Source organism: Mytilus trossulus, chromosome 14, assembly GCF_036588685.1.
Source record: "Mytilus trossulus isolate FHL-02 chromosome 14, PNRI_Mtr1.1.1.hap1, whole genome shotgun sequence".
Taxonomy (NCBI): Eukaryota; Metazoa; Mollusca; class Bivalvia; order Mytilida; family Mytilidae; genus Mytilus; species Mytilus trossulus.
Window position 1 is genome coordinate 34,470,082 of NC_086386.1, and position 21,792 is coordinate 34,491,873.

The following is a 21,792-nucleotide window of genomic DNA, read 5'->3' on the forward strand; positions in this document are numbered from 1 at the left end:
CTATAAGTAATAGGTCAACTATATTTGTTGTAAGGAAGCATTGTTAGCTGAACATGTCTGCCTGGCATGGTTCATCTGACCTTAACCTCATTTTCATGGTTCATTGGTCTTTGTTTAGCTATCTTGATTAATGTTAAGTTTATGTGACAGTTGTAATAAAGCTTTTTACTTAGGACTATCAACATAATACCAATGATTAGTAACGAAGACGAGATATATCAGTGTGTGCACTCTTGTTTATAATTAGGAGGATGTAAGTGGTGATATTTGAGAAGGAACATCTACAATCCTTCATAAATAGATATAAGAAGATGTGATATGAGACAACTCTCCATCTAATTAACAAGTGGTAAAAGTAACCAATTATAACATTTATAAATCAAAGTTCTGTCTTCAACACAGAGTTTTGGCTCACACCGAACAGCAAGCTATATAGGGCCCCAAAATCATTAGTGTGAACCATTTAAACAGGACCACAAACGGTCTTATTTAAATGAAAAAAACGTGAAATACTTATGAACCACTTCAACAAACAACAACCACTGAACATCAGGTATCTCATTAGGACAGGCGAAAAAACAAATGCAGTGGAATTAAATGTTTTGATACCAAGGTACCAAGCTTAACCCTTAAATGAACGATAGTGTGACATCACAACATATAAAACCTCACTATAAAATATGAATTAAAATGGGTTAACTTAATCAAAGGACATATTACCACAAACGTGAATATATACACTGAACGAATGAGTTTGATATATGCCACAATGATAATACAAAATCATTAAAATAAGGGATTATATGTTAAACAATTTCACAAGGATAACCACAACCTTTATTGTAAAGGTACACATTTGGGAGTCTACCGACTTCAGGAGCAATATAGCTACTTAGGTATAATTGAAATCTATCAATGTACATTTATACAGTAGGCAGTATGTGCTTGAATTCGAGAAACAACACCTACAATCCTTTGTGTACATTTGATATAATAAAAATTGCAAGATTATGGTTAGAATTTGTGAATCTGCACAAACTATCGTATCGTTTATGTTTGCACCACCACAAAACGTAAATCGATAGTTCTTTATCTGTGTCTTTATCTGCAAGTTGTTTTTGTATTTACTTTTGTGGGACATGCGCTTCATCATATCTGCTCATTATTTTACTCATTGTAATGATCACCATCTGCTCCAAAACTCCTAACCGAAATGTAATAATCTTTTGGCATAATGTTTACTCTCTAATGTTGTAGTGCAATTTATATGCTAGTAGATTTTTGGGTCAGAACTGTATGTGGGTTTCTTTGCCGAAGCATGAACGTATTTTGCAATAGGTTTATTTGAGAGATACACATTGTTAAGGATTTTTATAGTGAAAAGGATTTTGCGGTTTATACAAATTCTTGCCAATTTTTATCCACAAACTCTAAAAATCCTTTATTACAATGATTTATACCTTCTTATAATCTTAACCATATTATATGAAATTTTACACATAATTTTCTAAAACCATATATTACAATAAATTAAACTTTCTCATGATCTTAACCATATAATCTTTTAGCATCTCATTTTTTATCAGATTTGTTATAGCGTATACTTTACACTTGGAGATACAGTAATATTCCCATGAAAAGCCAGAAATTAACTGGCACGCAAGCTCAAAATATAATTGGAGTTATCTTTAAGGCAAATTCGTTTTGGCATTACTTGAAAAAAAATCTGTATGCACTTAATCTGGTTAAACTTGGATGTAATTTTTTCTAGTTATCTTACTCAAACCACATTTTCTTATATAAAAATGATTTATAAACATTAACAATTTAAAATGCATGCAGTAGGACATATCTTTTGATAAAAGACAACTTATAATTGCAAGTCTCTTAAAACACACAACAGCAATAAACTATATAACAATTAAATATTATACACTGAATGGGCACTTTACACGAAACATGCGTCATAGGACTTTAAACACATATACAGCAATCCCTAAATGAACCTGTATTCACTGTTAATAAAATATCTCAATTATTTTATAAATATAAGGTTAAATCTTTAGTAGTTAATACACAATTTCACGAAAGGCTGTTCTCTCAGTCGCATTGATAAAAATGAACAAAGGCATTGTCTTCAAAATAACCGATGTTGCTTCAATTTTATTCGCTGTTTCAGACTGTTTTCCTTATTTTTTAAATAGCAGACAAACTTGGTCTAAGTTGAGGAGTAACTTTTAATCAATTATGCGACAGTTATATCAAGTGTCCATAAAGCACTTAACACTTTTTCAACATGGTATTGAAAAGTCCAACATTATAGGTGTAAATCATATTTTAACTGGTGTTTCCACATCAAACTTTAAGATCAACGGGTTATAGTTTATATAGTATCATCATTCATCGAAACATTTAAGAAATTAAAATATTTTCTTCATCCCATTGTAAAATATGTTTATAAATCTGAACATCGGACAGACGCTAATGTAGTTTTTAGTCAAACAAATGTGTTAATGCTACGTCCATTTCTATTATTACTGACTAACTGAATGCAAACCAACATAAAAATATATCGAAAACTTCTTCAAATCTTGTATCTTGTATGTAGTATTAACAAATATCAGTATTTCTTCGTATTAACAAATATCAGTATTTCTTCAATCATTCTAAACCACCCACGGAAAAAGATATGTTTAGTGAAGATTTTTTGTGTGGTTTGTGTTGCTAAGTCTTTATGTGCTTTTATGCTGATGTTTGTGTTTGTGATTTGGTCTTTTTCTTTTTTATACCTGATGTTGTCACTCTATTTTCGACTTCTCAGTTTGTAAGTCCCTTTTATATCGATCGCCTCTCTAAAGCTCAACTTCTTGGAGGTTTTAAATAACTGCATCTCCTGTATGTTCCCTTCGAATCGATTGATGGTTGTGACTTCTTGATTTGCGTACTTCATTTCTATTTCATAGGTTAAAGGTTTTTTTTAAAATAGCCAGTTGTTATCAGCAACTAATAGCATGTCCTCTTCGGTCAGGAAAATGATGAATATGGCACATATACTTATAAAGACCCATGATGATATCATGTAAGCTATATAGTTTCTCCATGAAAACTGTATATTAATGTTTGGCAAATAAAGTTAAAACGCATGACTGTAGTTTAATTTTTAAAAAAAAATTTCCACATTGTTCTTAGATTTGTTCGTGTGTTGTTGTGAACAAAAGTGTATTATCAAAAGATAGTAACGACCGTGTAGATTCCATTCACTACAAAACGTTAAAATATCTACCGGTACCTTCGTGATATTTTTTGCTTTGAATAATTAACACTTGATTCTCTCAATGCTAATATGAAGAGATCAATTCTTTCGGCTTATGTCTTTCGGGATTTGATATTCACCTTATAATAAATTGCCAACTATTATCAAAATCATGAGATAACGTCTTTTGAGTAACAAACAAGTTTCAGCTAATCAACTGTGTCAACTCTTTAATAGTTTCAGTACATACAAACAAACAAGATACTCAGAATCACGGCTGATACAAGCTGGTTCCCAGACTCCAGAACAATACCAACTGCCTTTACCTCTTACCATCTCATAACCATAAACAAAACATTTACAGACTGTATATGGGAATCGCAGACAATAAAAAAAAACTGTAGATGTATCTTACAACCACCGAAATACAAAGACTGTTTTTAGAACCACAGACTATTTACATTCAGATTACTTTTAAGAACCACAGACAATACATTCAGACTGTGAAGGAGAACCACAGACAAAACATACTAACGTACCTAACAATTAGACAATTCATTTAGAACACATGCAATACATATAGGTTTAAGTGGATTAACGACCCACCTTTTATGTAAGTTTGTTTACACATTGTTGTCAATATAATGGAATTGTATACACCTGAGAGGTTAAGCTAGCTATAAAACCAGGTTAAAGCCACCAATTTCTACATCTGAAAATGTCTGTACCCTTTCAGTAAAAAGACAGGTGGTATACCAAATATGTCTGTGGTTTTTTTCAAACATCGTTATACATAAATGGAATTTGATGTGACAGTCATACAAGCGCTATAAAGCCAGGTTAAATCCACCATTTTTTTGCGTTAAAGAATGCAGGTACAAAGTCAGGAATATAACAGTTGCTGTTTATTCATTTCATGTATTTTATCATTTGATTTTGCCATTTGATCAGGAACTTTCCGTTTCTGCTTTTCCTAGGAGCTTTGTAATTTTGTTATTTTACTTCATACAAATGAAGCATATTCTTTTTGCTGTGCATGTTCTTATTTTGGGTCATGGAAGAATACCCATATCATGTGTTATTGTAATACATGAAGAAAATCTAGAAGTAATCTTTCAACTTAACATTGTTTCACACATGCTTAAAAATTAAACACTTGAAATGTGGTATGAATATCAAGAAGATAACTATCCAATGGAGACTTTCAAAAATGGCAAAACACATACCATATTGTATAATTTAGTTCAAAGGAGAAAACCAGCCATGTCATTAGTGTAGAAAACTTGGGGTTAACACATTCAGAAAGTGAGAAGGTTAAAATCAATCCAGTTTAGTCTGTTGTAAAATCATTCTGTAATTGCCAAAAGTGTATTTGATATAAAACATGTGTAAGGCAATTTCCTATATAATTTACATTTCCAAGGGACATTACTCATGGAGAAATAGTGGATTAATTGAAATGAATTTCAAACTAACCCCAATTATTGCTAAGATAAACCTTCAATATGACTTTCGTAGCAATCCTATGAATGATGTAGATTTGAAAAAGCTTTCCATGCAATTTTTGATATGATTTATATTTCCAAGGGGAATAACTCCATCAATAATAATTGTTTGGCACTGATTATGACTCCCCTATAAAATGAATTCTAAACACTAACTTAACTAGGAGCTACATTCAGTTTAAAGGTAATCAAGTATAAAGGCATATTAAAACTGCTTCTGAAATTTCTAGTTGTTACAGATACACATGTTAGAAAAAAGGTTAAAAAAAGATATGCATTTTTCACTTCACTAGGAGTATCCCATGTTGGCAAAGAACCCCAAGCATGAGAAGGAAAAATGACATAAAGTATCTAAGAACATAATATAACATGATTTATTGTACATAGCTCTTTAATACTAATTGAATATAACTAAAACACAAATCTAAGTGCAGTAAAAATAGTCTCCTCTGTTCTGTAGACATTCTTGTCTCTCATGCTTTCTTAACTGTGTGGTAGGCACTAAATCTTGTTTAACCTAAAAAATAACAATATGGTTCAGTTGACCAAATGATTATTCCAAAACAATACAAAATTTAAAAGCTTCAAACAGTTGTTATTTACTTTATATCTAAGTACAAATAGGATGTTTCACCATTGCAATGGCAGAATCCCAAGATAGTATCAAAATGTAAAACTTATAATGCAGAAATTCAATTCACGTGTGAGACCAATCATTTAAATGAAAAGTTCAAATCATTTTTTTCTTGGGTAATTACTTTCCTTTGATTTACAACTGTGATGATTAAAAGAAAAAGTGTTGTGATAGACAAACATAGTGTGGTAATAGATAAACATAGAGTGGTGAGAGACAATAGTGTGGTGATAGACGAACATGGTGTGGTGATAGATATACAGACTGTGAGGACAGATTTATACAGTGTGGTTATTGATTATGTGTGGCAGTAGATATATTATAAGTGGTCAAAATTATATATTATGTGTGGCAGTTGATACATAATATGTGGTGGTATATACATTATGTGTGTGCCAGCAGATGAATTATGTCGACAATGTACAATAACACCGAAACAATATATTTATTAGGTTTACTCATCATGAATGTTAGAATCATTGACAGACAGTTAGTATACCATATTTGCTGCTTTTATTGAAAAGACACCTAACATGATATTTAAATATAATATTGCATAATATGTTGAAGCAGTTATTCTTTAAAAACATTTCTTTTAAATTATGTCATTTCAACCAGGATTGTTTCATGCTAATCCACTTTCAAATTGGTATAAATAGGGCTTTGAGAGATATACCCAGTGGTGTGATAGACATAATATATAAATTGAGGTGAAAATCTAAAGAGTAAGGTGATAGATATTTTGAGTGAGGTGAAACATATAAAATGAAGTGATTGATTTACAAGGTGAGGTGATTGGTATTTTTAGTAAGGTGATAGGGTATATTGTATGGAGATGTACATAGAGAATTTTGGGGTAGATATAGGGTTAATTGGGATAGATATAGAGAGTGTGTTGTCATTGATAATTCATGTGAGGTGAAAGTATGTAAAGTAAGGTGATATGTGTTTATAATGTGGACATAAATAAAGGTACTGTGTTGATAGATATGGAAAGCATGGGCATAGATATAGAATGTGTGTGGTGATTGATATATAAAGTGAGGTGATTGATAAAAAAAAGTAAGGTAATATGTGTTTATGATGTTGTCATAAACATGGAGACTGTGGGGAGAGATGTTGAGAGTATGGGGATAGATATAGAGAGTGTGTGGTGATTGATATATGAAGTGAGGTGATTGATAAATAAAGTAAGGTGATATGTGTTTATTATGTCCAGATATACAGAGAGAAGTTTGAGGTAGATATCGACAGTATGGGGATATATATAGAGAGGGTGTGGTGATTGATATATAAAGTATGGTGATTGAATAATGAAGTAAGGTGATAGGTGTTTAAAATGTGGAGATATACATAGAGACTTTTGGGGTAGATATAGAGAGTGTGTGGTCATTGATAATTTATGGTAGGTGAAAGTATGTAAAGTAAGGTGATAGGTCTTTATAATGTGGTCATAAACATAGAGACTGTTGGGATAGAAATGGAGAGTATAAGGATAGATATAGATATTGTGTGGTGATTGATATATAAAGTGAGGTGATGGATAAATAAGGTAAGGTGGTAGGTGTTTATAATGTGGTCATACACATAGAGACTGTGGGGAAAAGATATCTAGAGTATGGGCATAGATAAAGAGTCTGTGGTGAGTGACATAGAGAATGTGGTGATAGACACAGAGATGATGGGGATAATTATAGAGAGTGTGGTGATTGAGATATAAAGTGAGGTGATTGATAAATTAAGTAAGGTGATAGGTTTTTATTAAGTGGAGATATACAAAAAGACATTCAGGGTGGATATAGAGAGTATGGGGATAATTATAAAGAGTGTGGTGATTGATATATAAAGTGAGGTGATTGATATATAAAGTGAGGTGATTGATATATAAAGTGAGGTGATTGATATATAAAGTGAGGTGATTGATAAATAAGGTGAGGTGATAGGTGGTTAATATGTGGAGATATACAGACAGACTTAAGGGGTAGATATAGAGATTATGGGGATAGATTACAGAGTGTGGTGATTGATATATAAAGTGAGGTGATTGATAAATAAAGTAAGGTGATAGGTGTTTATTTTGTGGAAATATACAAACTTTTGGGGCAGATATAGAGAGTGGGGGATAGATATAGAGAGTGTGTGTGGTGATTGATTTATAAAGTGAGGTGATTGATTTATAAAATGAGGTGATTGATAAATAAAGTAAGGTGAAAGGTGTTTAATATGTGGATATATACAGAGAGACATTTGTGGTGGATATAGAGAGTATGTGGATAGATATAGAGAGTGTGGTGATTTATACATAAAGTGAGGTGATTGATAAATAAAGTAATGTGATAGGTGTTTAATATGTGGATAGATACAGAGAGACAGTTGTGGTGGATATAGAGAGTATGTGGATAAATATAGAGAGTGTGGTGATTTATACATTAAGTGAGGTGATTGATAAATAAAGTAAGGTGATAGGTGTTTAATATGTGGATATATACAGAGAGACATTTGTGGTGGATATAGAGAGTATGTGGATAGATATAGAGAGTGTGGTGATTTATATATTAAGTGAGGTGATTGATAAATAAAGTAAGGTGATAGGTGTTTAATATGTGGATATATACAGAGAGACATTTGTGGTGGATAAAGAGAGTATGTGGATAGATATAGAGAGTGGGGTGATTTATACATACAGTGAGGTGATTGATAAATAAAGTAAGGTGATAGGTGTTTTATGTGGATATATACAGAGAGAGATTTGTGGTAGATATAGAGAGTATGTGGATAAATATAGAGAGTGTGGTGATTTATACATAAAGTGAGGTGATTGATAAATAAAGTAAGGTGATAGGTGTTTAATATGTGGATATATACAGAGAGACATTTGTGGTGGATATAGAGAGTATGTGAATAGATATAGAGAGTGTGGTGATTTATATATTAAGTGAGGTGATTGATAAATAAAGTAAGGTGATAGGTGTTTAATATGTGGATATATACAGAGAGACATTTGTGGTGGATATAGAGAGTATGTGGATAGATATAGAGAGTGTGGTGATTTATACATAAAGTGAGGTGATTGATAAATAAAGTAAGGTGATAGGTGTTTAATATGTGGATATATACAGAGAGACATTTGTGGTGGATATAGAGAGTATGTGGATAGATATAGAGAGTGTGGTGATTTATACATAAAGTGAGGTGATTGATAAATAAAGTAAGGTGATAGGTGTTTAATATGTGGATATATACAGAGAGACATTTGTGGTGGATATAGAGAGTATGTGGATAAATATAGAGAGTGTGGTGATTTATACATAAAGTGAGGTGATTGATAAATAAAGTAAGGTGATAGGTGTTTAATATGTGGATATATACAGAGAGACATTTGTGGTGGATATAGAGAGTATGTGGATAAATATAGAGAGTGTGGTGATTTATACATAAAGTGAGGTGATTGATAAATAAAGTAAGGTGATAGGTGTTTAATATGTGGATATATACAGAGAGACATTTGGGGTGTATATAGAGAGTATGAGGATATATATAGAGAGTGTGGTGATTGATATCTTAAGTGAGGTGATTGATAAATAAAGTAAGGGGGTAGCTTCTGTATAATGCGTAGAAATACATGGAAACTGTTATGATATACATAATTACTGTTGGCATAGTTATGAAGATTGTAGTGATAGACAATCATAGTATGAGGATAGCTATTGAGACTGTTGAGATAGATATGGAGAGTGTGGTGATGAATACAGCGACTGCAGCAATGGAGTAAATTATCAACCACCACACTATTTATCTGTTATTGAGTTTCATTTTCTATAAAAAAATACTTTACCATCATCACTATTGCTGAGTGCTGCTTGGTTGTAAATCATTTAACTATTTTTGTTATTTCATTTATCTTTTCTTCAATTTTCACCAATGACCTGTAAATCCCTGGAAAATCTTGTTTGGTATTTCTGTCAGAAGAACACAAATATAAATAATCAATTTTATAATTGCTACATGATAAGTGTACAATCTTATACAAACATATCTCAGTTGACATTGCATATCTGCATATAATCTTCCACTGTAAATTATACATTGACCAGTCCAATTCTCTCACTTATAGAAGATACAACAATAGTATATCGTCTAGTATAAAACAGAAAAAGAAAGATGATAGATGTAATCATTGTGTTACTATAAATATGATAAGATGGTGATACATAGATATAGATTGGTGATAAGTGTGGACTTAGTTATAGTTGGGTTATGTGTATATACATAAGGTGAAGGATACACAGAACAGTAGTATGATATATACAGTGTGATATATAAACAAAAGGATAATATATATATATATATACATACTGTGTGGTGACATATATCAATGGTGTTTTGATTGATTTAAACAGTGTAGTGAGTTAATAGATACATATGTGCAGGGGATACATATATAAAAAAATATATATAAAATGTGATGAAAAAAAGTCAACAGTGAGGTCAATAAGATATTTTCAGGGAGGTCATATATATATAAAATGAGGAGATAGATATATAAATTAAGGTGAGAGATATAAAAATTGTGGTGACAGATACACAGTGTGGGGATATATGTATAAAGTTAGGTGATAGAGATATAAAATGTAGTAATATATGTACAGTGTGGTGATAGATATATTAAATAAGGTGATAGATATATGAAATGAAGTCTAACTTACATAAAATGAGGAGATAGATATACAAATTGAGGTGATAGATATATAGAGTGAGGTGATAGATACATAAAGTGCAGTGATACATGTTTAAAGTGAGGTGATAGATGAATAAAGTGATGTGATTGATATGTATGTACATATATATAGTGAGGTCATAGCTTATAGTGAAGTGATCAATATATAAAGTGAGATGAAAAATGTAACAAGTGAGGTAATAGATATATAGTAAGATTAGAGAAATTAATAGTTTGGTTATAGATAAATAGTGAGGTAATAGATATAAATAGTTAGGTTATAGATAAGTGTCTGGTGGAAAGAACATTTACAATGATGTCATCAAGATATTTTCAGAGAGGTGACAGATTCATATGAGGAGGGACTACATATAAAAAGTGAGAAAGAAGAAATATATTGACAGTCATGCCAATAAGATATTAGCAATGAGGTGATACATCAATAAAATGAGGACATTGATATATAAAGTGAGGTAATATATATATATATATAAAGGTTGGTTTTAAAATATAGTTGTGTCTTAGATTTAAAAAGTGAGGTGATACATATGTATAGTGAAGTAAAGTAAAGTAAGGTGATCAATGTATAAATTGAAGAGATAAACAAAGCATGGTACCAGATGTTCGGTGTGGTGACAGATATATTAAGTGTGGTGATGGATACATAAAGTGTTGTGACCTATCATCAGTTAGGTGATAGATGCATATAGTGAGGTGAAAGATATATGAGGTGTGGTGACATATGACCAGTTAGGTGATAGATGTATAGTGAGGTGAAAGATATATTAAGTGTGTTGATATATATATATAAAGTGTGATGATAGATATATAAAGTAAGGGGGTAGCTTCTGTATAATGCGGAGATATACATGGAAACTGTTATGATATACATAGTGTTGGACATATGATCAGATACGTGTTAAATATATAAAGTGTGGTGATAGATACATAAAGTGTGGTGAAAGAAACATAAAGTGTGGTGACATATGACCAGTTAGGTAATAGATGTATATAATGAGTTGATAGACATATAAAGTGTGGTGATAGATATATAAAGTGTGGTAATAGATGTATAAAGGGTTGTAATAGATACACAAAGTGTGGTGACATATGATCAGTTAGGTGACAGAAGTATAAAGTGTGATAATAGATATATAAAGTGTGGTAACATATGATTAGTTAGGTGATAGAAGTATAAAGTGAGGTGATAGATATATAAAGTGTGGTGATAGATATATAAAGTGTTGTAACATATGATGGGTTAGGTGATAGATGTATATAGTGAGGTGATAGATATATAAAGTATGCTGATAGATGAATAAAGTGTGGTAATAGATATATAAAGTGTGGTAATAGATATATAAAGTGTTGTAACATATGATGAGTTAGGTGATAGATGTATATAGTGAGGTGACAGATACATAAAGTGTGCTGATAGATGTATAAAGTGTGGTGACATATTATTAGTAGGGTGATAGAAGTATAAAGTGTAGTTATAGATACATAAAGTGTGGTGACACATGATCAGTTAGGTGAAAGAAGTATAAAGTGTGGTGATAGATGTATAAAGTGTGGTGATATATGATCAGTTAAATGAAAGATGTATAAAGTGTGGTGATAGATATATAAAGTGTGGTTATAGATACATAAAGTGTGGTGACACATGATCAGTTAGGTGATAGATGTATAGTGAGGTGATAGATACATAAAGTGTGGTGAAATGAAAGATGTATAAAGTGTGGTGATAGATATATACAGTGTGGTGATAGATATATTAAGTCTAGTGATTGATATATAAAGTCTGGTGATAGATGTATAAAGTCTGGTGATAGATATATAAAGTCTGGTGATATATATGTAAAGTGTGGTGATAGATGTATATAGTACTGTGCCATATGATCAGATAAGTGATAGATATATAAAGTGTGGTATAGATACATAAAGTGTGGTGCACATGATTAGTTAGGTGATAGATGTATATAGTGAGGTGATAGATATATAAAGTGTGGTGATAGATACATAAAGTGTGCTGATAAATATATAAAGTGTGGTGATAGATACATAAAGTTTTGTGACATATGATTAGTTAGGTAATAGATGTATATAATGAGTTGATAGATATATAAAGTTTGGTGATAGATACATAAAGTGTGGTGATAGATATATAAAGTGTGGTGACATATGATTAGTTAGGTGATAGATGTTTATAGTGAGGTGATATATATATTAAGTGTGGTGATAGATACATAAAGTGTGGTGATAGATATATAAAGTGTGGTGATAGATACATAAAGTTTTGTGACATATGATTAGGCAGGTAATAGATGTATATAATGAGTTGATAGATATATAAAGTGTGGTGATAGATACATAAAGTGTGGTGATAGATATATAAAGTGTGGTGATAGATATATAAAGTGTGGTGACATATGATTAGTTAGGTGATAGATGTATATAGCGAGGTGATAGATATATAAAGTGTGGTGACATATGATTAGTAAGGTGATAGATGTATAAAGTGTGGTTATAGATACATAAAGTGTGGTGACACATGATCAGTTAGGTGATAGATGTATAGTGAGGTGATAGATACATAAAGTGTGGTGATATATGATCAGTTAAATGAAAGATGTATAAAGTTAGGTGATAGATATATAAAGATTGGTGATAGATATATAAATTGTGGTTATAGATATATAAAGTGTGGTGATAGATTTATAAAAGGTGATGATAGATGTATATAGTGTGGTGATAGATACATAACATGAAGTGATAGATACATAAATTGTGGTGACATATGATCAGTTAGATGATAGATGTATATAGCTATAGTGAGGTGATAGATATATAAAGTGTGATGATAGATATATAAGGTGTGGTGATAGATATATAAAGTGTGATGATAGATATACAGTGTGGTGATAGATATATAAAGTGTGTTGACAGATATACAGTGTGGTGATAGATATATAAAGTGTGATGATAGATATATAAGGTGTGGTGATAGATATATAAAGTGTTTGATAGAAATACAAAGTGTGTTGACAGATATACAGTGTGGTGACAGATGTATAAAGTGATAAATGCATAAAGTTGGGTGATAAATACATAAAGTTATTGGATAGATATATAAAATGAGGTGAGATATATATATATACATATATAGAGAGAGAGAGAGAGTTAGGACATTTATATATATAGCTATAGTGAAGTGCTAAATATATAAAGTGAGGTGATAAATGTATCAAGCAAGGTGATAAATGTATCAAGTAAGGTTATAAATGTATCAAGTAAGGTTATAAATGTATCAAGTAAGGTTACAGATATATAAAGAAATGTGTTAGATGTATTATTTGTTGAGTTACATATATAGTCACGTCAAAGATATATCAATAGAGGTTTACATATAAACAGTGAGATTATAAATATATTGTGTGAGGTGATTGATACATAAGGCAAGATGATGGGTATTTAAAGTAAGTAATAGGTGTATATAATGTGGTGGTATATATAGATACTGTGGGGATATATATAGAGAGAATGGTGATTGTTATAGAGTGTGGTGATTGATATATAATGTGAGGTTAAAGGTATCTTAAATAAGTTGATAGGTGAGGCAATAAGGAGATATACATAGAGACTTTTGGGATAGATATAGATAGTATAGGTATAGATAAGTATATATATAGAGTGTGATGATTGATACATTAATTGAGGTGATAGGTATTTAAACTTAGGTGATAGGTGTATATTATGTGGTGATATACAAAGAGACTGTTGGGATAGCTATAGAGAGTATAGGTATAGATATAGGGAGTGGTGTTTGATATGTGAGGTGATAGGTATATATAATGTAGTGATACACATAGAGACTGTAGGGGTAGATAAAGACAGTATGATGATAATTATAGAGTGTGGTTATTGATATATACCATTAGCTGATAGTAAGGTGATAGGTGTTTATAATGTGGTAATATACAAATACATTCATCATAGATACCAGGACTAAATTTTGTATACATGCCAGACACATGTTACATCTACAAAAGACTCATCAGTGACGCTCGAATCCAAAAAAGTTTAAAAGGCCGAAAATGGTAACAGACTGAAGCGATAGATATTGAGAGTATGGTAATAGATATAGAGACTGTAGCAATATATATGCAGTGTGTGGTATGATAAAAATGAAATTTCGTGTGTTAAAATAATCACTTTATAAATTTGTTACTAAAGGATATATACATGTATTCAATAAGGATGTTTGACCAACATTTATTATACCATATTCCTATTTTTATTTACATAATACATGTGCATGATTACAAGAATGTAGAAAAGTCATTGATATAAATATTGTGTGATATGCTGTATCAGTTTTCCTAATAATTATTTTCTAACAAACCCTTCACCATCACTATAAACAGAATTGCTGAGTGCTTCTTTGTTATAAATCATTAAATTATACTTGTTATTTTATTTGAAATTAAATATACCTTTTTCTTTTCTTCCATTTTCACCCATTACATCTTTGTCCTTTTAAAATCGTGTATTGTATCTCTGTAAGAAAAATCAAAATATAAATAATAATTCCTACATGAAGTCATTATAGGTTTACAAGTTTATACAAACATATATCAATGGAAAAGCAGAATTTGTTGTAATTTCTATACCGTTTTAAAATTTAAAATATTAAGAAGCTATATAAATTTTAGTATTGTACAAGTTTTACAACTTAGTTATACGGTATTAACTGTTTTATTGTATAAATTTCAAAATTGTTATAATCTAATCAAAGAAGATTGATGTGATTCATTTTACATCATGATCATACTGATGAAGGTTAACCAAAATATTTATAAATAATTACTTCATTACTGTTTTGTTTACTTTTAAGGGTTTAATTATATATAACAAGATGAAGTGGTGAAAGATATAAAGTGTGGTCATTTATAAATATAAATATGATAAAGTGGTGATACATAGATATAGAGTGGTGATAATACAATTTACGGTACCAATTTTCTTGCACCAGATGCGCATTTCGACAATACATGTCTCTTCAGTGATGCACGTGGCCAAAATATTTGAAATCCAAAGCTTATATAAATGATGAAGAGCTATAATCCAAAAGGTCCAAAAAGTAAAGCCAAATCCGTGAAAGGAATCAGAGCTTTGCATGAGGGAGATACATTCCTTAATTTATAATAATTTCTAAAATTCTAAAATTCTAAAAACAGCAAATTTAAATAACACAAAAAATATGTGAGGACATATATATATATATATATATATATATAGCAAATTTACAGATATAACATTGTGGGGTTGATGTTTAGACGAGTTATATATATATATATATATATATATATATAAAATGACTGAATAAATAGTCAACGATCAATCTTACAGGGCGATGGATCATGTACATGGATCATGTTTTTGACTTGTTATATATATATATATATATATTGTAATTTTTGAATGTAGTGCGGTGAAGAATATACAGAATAGCGATTATATATAACTTATGATATATAAGCAAAGTGGAGGTATAAATATATACTGTGTGGTGACAAATATAAACAGTGTGGTGATTAGTTTAACCAATGTAGTGGTAGACATATTAACAAAGTGGTGATGGATATATACAGAGGGGTGACAAGTATCAATTGTGTGTTGAATGATATACATGTTAAGTGTTGTTATATGTACTATTAGTGTTGTTATATATATACAGCGTGGTTGTTGATATATATAGTGTGGGGATATCCAATATAATCAGGATAGTTGGTAGCTAATAAAAAAAACCTGAATCAATCCATTTCTTTCCTCTAGATACACCAAATGTATTTGAAGCAGTTTTTTCATGACATAGCTTCTTCTTCTTCCAAATATGATGAATATTCTGGCAAGTTGTGCATGATTAATATGAATAATCAAAATGAGAAGCAGTTTTCTTCTTGATGTGTACCTTTGTATTACTTCCTTTCCATCAGAATTTATCAAGGTCCACTGTAGAATAGCAATCTGGAAAAATTCATATAAAAAATATCATTACAAATTCAGTAAATCAAAAGACATTCTACCATATCAACAAACTGTTATATAAAGCCCATTCTTACTTGTTAACATATATTAAAGCTGTTTTTTTACTTTTTAACATATGGATATACGAATCTTTAATATATAAAAAAAAATATGTAATAGATCTATATAGTACAAGGAAAGACAAATTTATTTTTTAGATTGTGGTGATAATTGCATAGTGTGAATAGTGTGAAAATAGATATACATTATGTGGTGATAGAAATACATATAGTAATGATAGCTATTGGGAGTGTGGTGATGGATAAAGAAAGTGTGGTGATAGAAATGTAACATGTGGTGATAGATTTGAACAACGTAGATGTATTCAGTTTGGTGATAGAATAAAAAGTGTAATGATAGATACATAGTGTGGTGATAGATAAATTTAGTACAGAGATGATATATAGTAAGGTGGTATAGATTTCTATTGAGGTGATTTATATTTATCAATATGGTGATATATATTTAGAGAGTTGATAGTCTATATATACAGTGAGGTCATAGATATAAACATACAGTTGTAATAAATAAAAATATAAATATCTTCTATGGTAAATATGTATAACATTGTATAAAGTACTGATTTTAAACAGAATGGTGATAAATATAAAAAAATGTATTGATAGAAGTATAAAGAAGTAATAGATTGTTAGTGTGGCGATATACATATATAATCATGTACTGTAGTACGCCGCTAGATTAAAACTGACAAGGAAAGGTAACACACGGCCACCAAAAGCTTTATTTTTGTGAAGCCCAGGTGGTCGTGTGGTCTAGCGGGACGGCTGCAGTGCAGGCCATTTGGTGTCACGATATCTCAGTAGCATGGGTTTGAATCCCGGCAAGGGAAGAACAAAAAATTTGCGAAAGCAAATTTACGATCTAACATTGTTGGGTTGATGTTTAGCAGGTTGTATATATATATATATATATATAAAGAGAGGTGATAGATATATTCAATATGTTGATATAAATATAAAAAGAGATGATAGGTAAAAGTGTGATGTGATAGATAAATAAGGTGAGGTGTAGATATATGAGGTGTGGTGACATAAGACCACTACGGTGATAAATGTATATAGTGAGGTGAAAGATATAAAAAGTGTGGTGATAGAAATATAAAGTGTGATGATAGATATATCAAGTGTTGTGACATATGATCAGATAGGTGTAAGATACATAAAGTGTGGTGATGGATACATAAAGTGTGGTGATAGATACATAAAGTGTGGTGATAGAAACATTAAGTGTTGTGACATATGATCAGTTAGGTTATAGATGTATATAGTGTGGTGATAGATACATAAAGTGTGGTGATAGATACATAAAGTTTTGTGACATATGATGAGTTAGGTGATAGATATTTAAAGTGTGGTGATAGATACATAAAGTGTGGTGACATATGATCAGTTAGGTGATAGATGTATATAGTGAGGTGATAGATATATAAAGTGTGGTGATAGATATATAAAGTGTTGTAACATATGATTAGTAGGTTGATAGATGTATATAGTGTGGTTATAGATACATAAAGTGTGGTGACACATGATCAGTTAGATGATAGATGTATAGTGTAGTGATAGATACATAAAGTGTGGTGATATATGATCAGTTAAGTGAAAGATGTATAAAGTTAGGTGTTGTGATAGATGTATATAGTGTGGTGATAATGTGGTGATAGATGTATATAGTGTGGTGATAGATATAACATGTGGTGATAGATACATAAAGTGTGGTGATATAGATTGCTATTGAGGTGATATATATTTATTAATATGGTGATATATAATTAGAGAGTTGATAGTCTATATATACAGTGAGGTCATAGATATATACATAGAGTGGTAATAAATAAAAATATAAACATCTTTTATGGTAAATATGTATAACATTGTATAAAGTCATGATTTTATACAGAATGGTGATAAATATAAAAAATGTATTGATAGAAGTATAGAGAAGTAATATATTATTAGTGTGGCGATATATATATATATATCTATTACGGATTACAAATGCGTCAAGGTTTGTGATTGGATAACAACTCAGAGATGTCAGTAAATATTCAGGAAACTGCCGGGGTATATACAACGTTTTTATCCCCAATTGGAAACTCAAAAACGTCATCATAACACCGGTTACTATGTGACGTAGTCAAAAGCTATCAGACTGTCAGAGGCTCACAGAGGGAAAATAATGAAGTGCTTCAGTCAATAATACATTTTTGATACAAAATCACGCAATTTACACTTGTAATACTTAAATTTAGTTTTAAAGTGTTGATATAAATTATTACATACAAGATAAAATTATGTTCACAGCAAATTAGAAAATCCTTCATGTATGCCAAACACATCAGGTTTTTTCAACTTATACTATGTGTTGTCAACAAATACCAGCATTGTAAAATAACATTAAGTCAGAGGTAATCCGTAATATATGTGTAATTCAGGTCTCAGAAAGGGTATATACTGTGACATTCCCAGCTTAGGGCCTATATCCCCTTCGCCTTCGGCTCAGGGGATATAAACTCTAAGCCGGGAATGTCACAGTATATACCCTGTCTGAGACCTGAATAACATATAATATATATATAAAGAGAGGTGATAAATATATTCAATATGTTAATATAAATATAAAGAGAGATGACAGGTAAAACTGTGATGTGATAGATAAATAAGGTGAGGTGTTGGATATAAAGTGTGGTGACAGCTTTATAAAGAGTGGTGATGTATATATATATAGTGTGGTGAAAGAGAAAAATGTGAGGTGATTCACTGATTGGTGTATAATGTTAGGTGATGGATATATGAAGTGTGGGGATAGAAATGTGAAGCTACCTAAAAGAAATCTAGTGAGGCGATAAATATAAACAGTGAGGCCATAGACATATAAAGGGAGGCAGTTAATGACTATAGTATGGTGTAAAAGGTATTCAGAGAGATACAAATATAAACATCTTTTGGTGATAATATATACAGTATTGTACAAATTGGTATTTATACAGAACAGTGATAGTTATATATAATGCTTTTAGTTATATACAGTGTGTTGATTGAATTATAAAGCAGTAATAGATTTAAAAAGTGGTAATACATACATGTATATATATTCAGTGTGGTGATATTAATATAAAGTGGTGATGGATAAATATGTTGATGATACAAAAGTGTAGTGATAGATTAAGTGAGGTGATAGATGTATAGTAAAGACATAGATATATAGTTAGTGGATATCTATATCTGAAGTGGTATATATATAAAGTATGGTGATAGAGAGATAAAGTGATAGATATTGTAGATGGTGATAGATATATATTGTGATAAATAATGGAAAATATATATAGAAAGATCTGAATTAAACACCTTTGGTGTTAGATATATATACAGTATTGTACAAAGTGGTGATAAATACAGAATGGTGATAAATATATACAGTGGTTTTAGATATATACAGTGTGTTAATAGATTTATAGAGTGGTGATAAACATATAGTGTGGTGATAGATATATACGGGAGTGTTGTACAAAGTGGAGATTGATACAGAATGGTGATAAATAGATAGGGTGGTGATAGATATATACAGTGTTGTATAAAGTGGTGATTAATGCAGAATGGTGATAAATATATACAGTGGATTGATAGATTTATAGAGTGGTGATAAATATATAGTGTGGTGATAGATATATTTAGTGTGGAGATTTTAATATATTGGTGATATATAGTGTAGTGATAAATAAAGTGAGGTGATAGATATATAGATTGGTGAGAGATATGAAAACAGTAGGATGATAGATATATACAGTGGTGATAGATGTTTGCAATGGTGATAGATATATACAATGGTAACATATATCATGTATGTTTACATTGGTGATAAAAAATAAATATTTTTTTATTATAAATATTGTTTTTATTATAAATATTTTTTAACTCGATATTTCTCATTCCCGACCTGTTGATTATTTTCATTTAATCTAGGTGTGGTTAGTTTGATCTTACATTGTAGTTGTTCATTGGTCAATATTTGATTATGACGTAAAATTTTCATGCTTTCATCTGAAATTCCCATTGTGACGACATGAAAAGACAAAGAAATATATTTCACCTCCAAATCTTGTGCAATACTATATTTATCCACTCTTGACTGTGTCAAAAACAATTGATTTTAATATGGCCTAAAGGAATGTGTACTTTTTTATTGTCAAGGATAAAAAATTACTGTTATAAATGTCATAATAAAAATATTGTCTATTGTCTATATTGTCTATTGTCATTTGGCAATTTTTTTTAACGGTTATTAGTGAAGACAGGGGTACCAAGATTCCCAGGGGATTACAAGTATCACCCTCATACATATACATGACGGGGGGTAGGAGGGGTCATGATCCCAAAATCCTGGGCTTAAAAACATGAAATCCCGAGATCCCTTATTTGAATAAATTTAAATCCCTACATCCAGAAATTAAAAAATAGAATTCCTGGATACCTAAATAGTCAATCCCAAAATCCTGAAGCTAAAAACACCCAATTCTGGTGTCCCGATAAAGGTCCTATCCCCCTCATACATGCACAATCCATAACAATCTTTTTAAAACTTTCTGGACTCCCCAAGAAATCATTTCGGCCACCTCGTATGAATGCTGACCTGACACATACACATGAAAAGTATTAATTGTCCGGCTCTTTTGAACCAGATCACATTTTGTAGTTGGAAAAGGAAAAAGGGGGGTGGGGGTGAAGCCTCCTTTCCTTTAAAATGTTATTTTGCATTTAAAGATGATGTATGTTTTCGTTGTTACAATGCATTATTTTTCATACCTTTCACATGGTTTTAGAAGTTATGTGTGCTCTTAAGGACGAGAAAGAGAGCCACTTCAGCAACTGAGCAAGTGTATTTGCTTTCGCAGATAAAATGTAAATAGATGCGTACAAATCTATCTCCAAATAGAAGATTTTTCAAAAATGAAAGTAGGAAATTCAGTGGGCGTTTCTGGCGCATGCGCACAGACCACGGTGATAGTTACGGTGACTGTATCAGGAACCTTGCATATTATATACCTCATCTAGCAGTAAACCCTGGATGCATGGAACGTCCGTTTGATTAGTCGAGGTATATAATTTTCCACAAATGTCAGAGTGGTGACGTTTTATTCGATGCCTCGTATAGAGAGAGTAACACGCTCTCTGCAGGTTACGAAACATTGCAACAAATCTATGAGGGGTCGTCGGTAGCCTTTTGTCTGAGCCTGTTGCAAGGAAAATGCTTGTCCCTATTCAATATACGTTTATCATCCAGCAGCACTCCAAGTTTTATTGACCCTTTTTTTTTCCCCGGATGGTATCTATTACAGTACATGTCTATTGTATTTATTGTTGAATTGTTTTCGCATGTAATATTTGTCACTGGACATTAAGCAAAGTAATTATGTTTTAAGCACTTCACGAGTTATGTTATTATAATTATGAGGACTCTCAGGAGGATTAGTTTTAACTATTGATATTATTCTATTGAAATGAAGATAATGTATTTCCTCGTTCATTTTCCTAATGTGCTTTGTCTATTATATGCCTTTTCAGCTCATCTGGCCCATCAC

At 30.9% G+C, this 21,792-nt stretch overlaps 1 long non-coding RNA gene across 2 annotated transcripts; it reads right to left on the reverse strand.

Moving 5' to 3' along the window:
* Positions 1 to 5,138: 5,138 nt before the first annotated feature.
* LOC134696492 (uncharacterized) lies at positions 5,139 to 21,135 on the reverse strand. 2 transcript variants are annotated; one of them, XR_010102958.1, is made up of 5 exons: positions 21,017 to 21,135; positions 16,081 to 16,136; positions 14,603 to 14,666; positions 9,228 to 9,351; positions 5,139 to 5,275 (listed from the first exon to the last, which is right to left on the reverse strand). It is a non-coding gene; the product is annotated as an uncharacterized LOC134696492 (long non-coding RNA). The 2 variants fall into 2 exon arrangements; XR_010102959.1 differs by having other exon boundaries at positions 15,918 to 16,136.
* Positions 21,136 to 21,792: the final 657 nt, after the last annotated feature.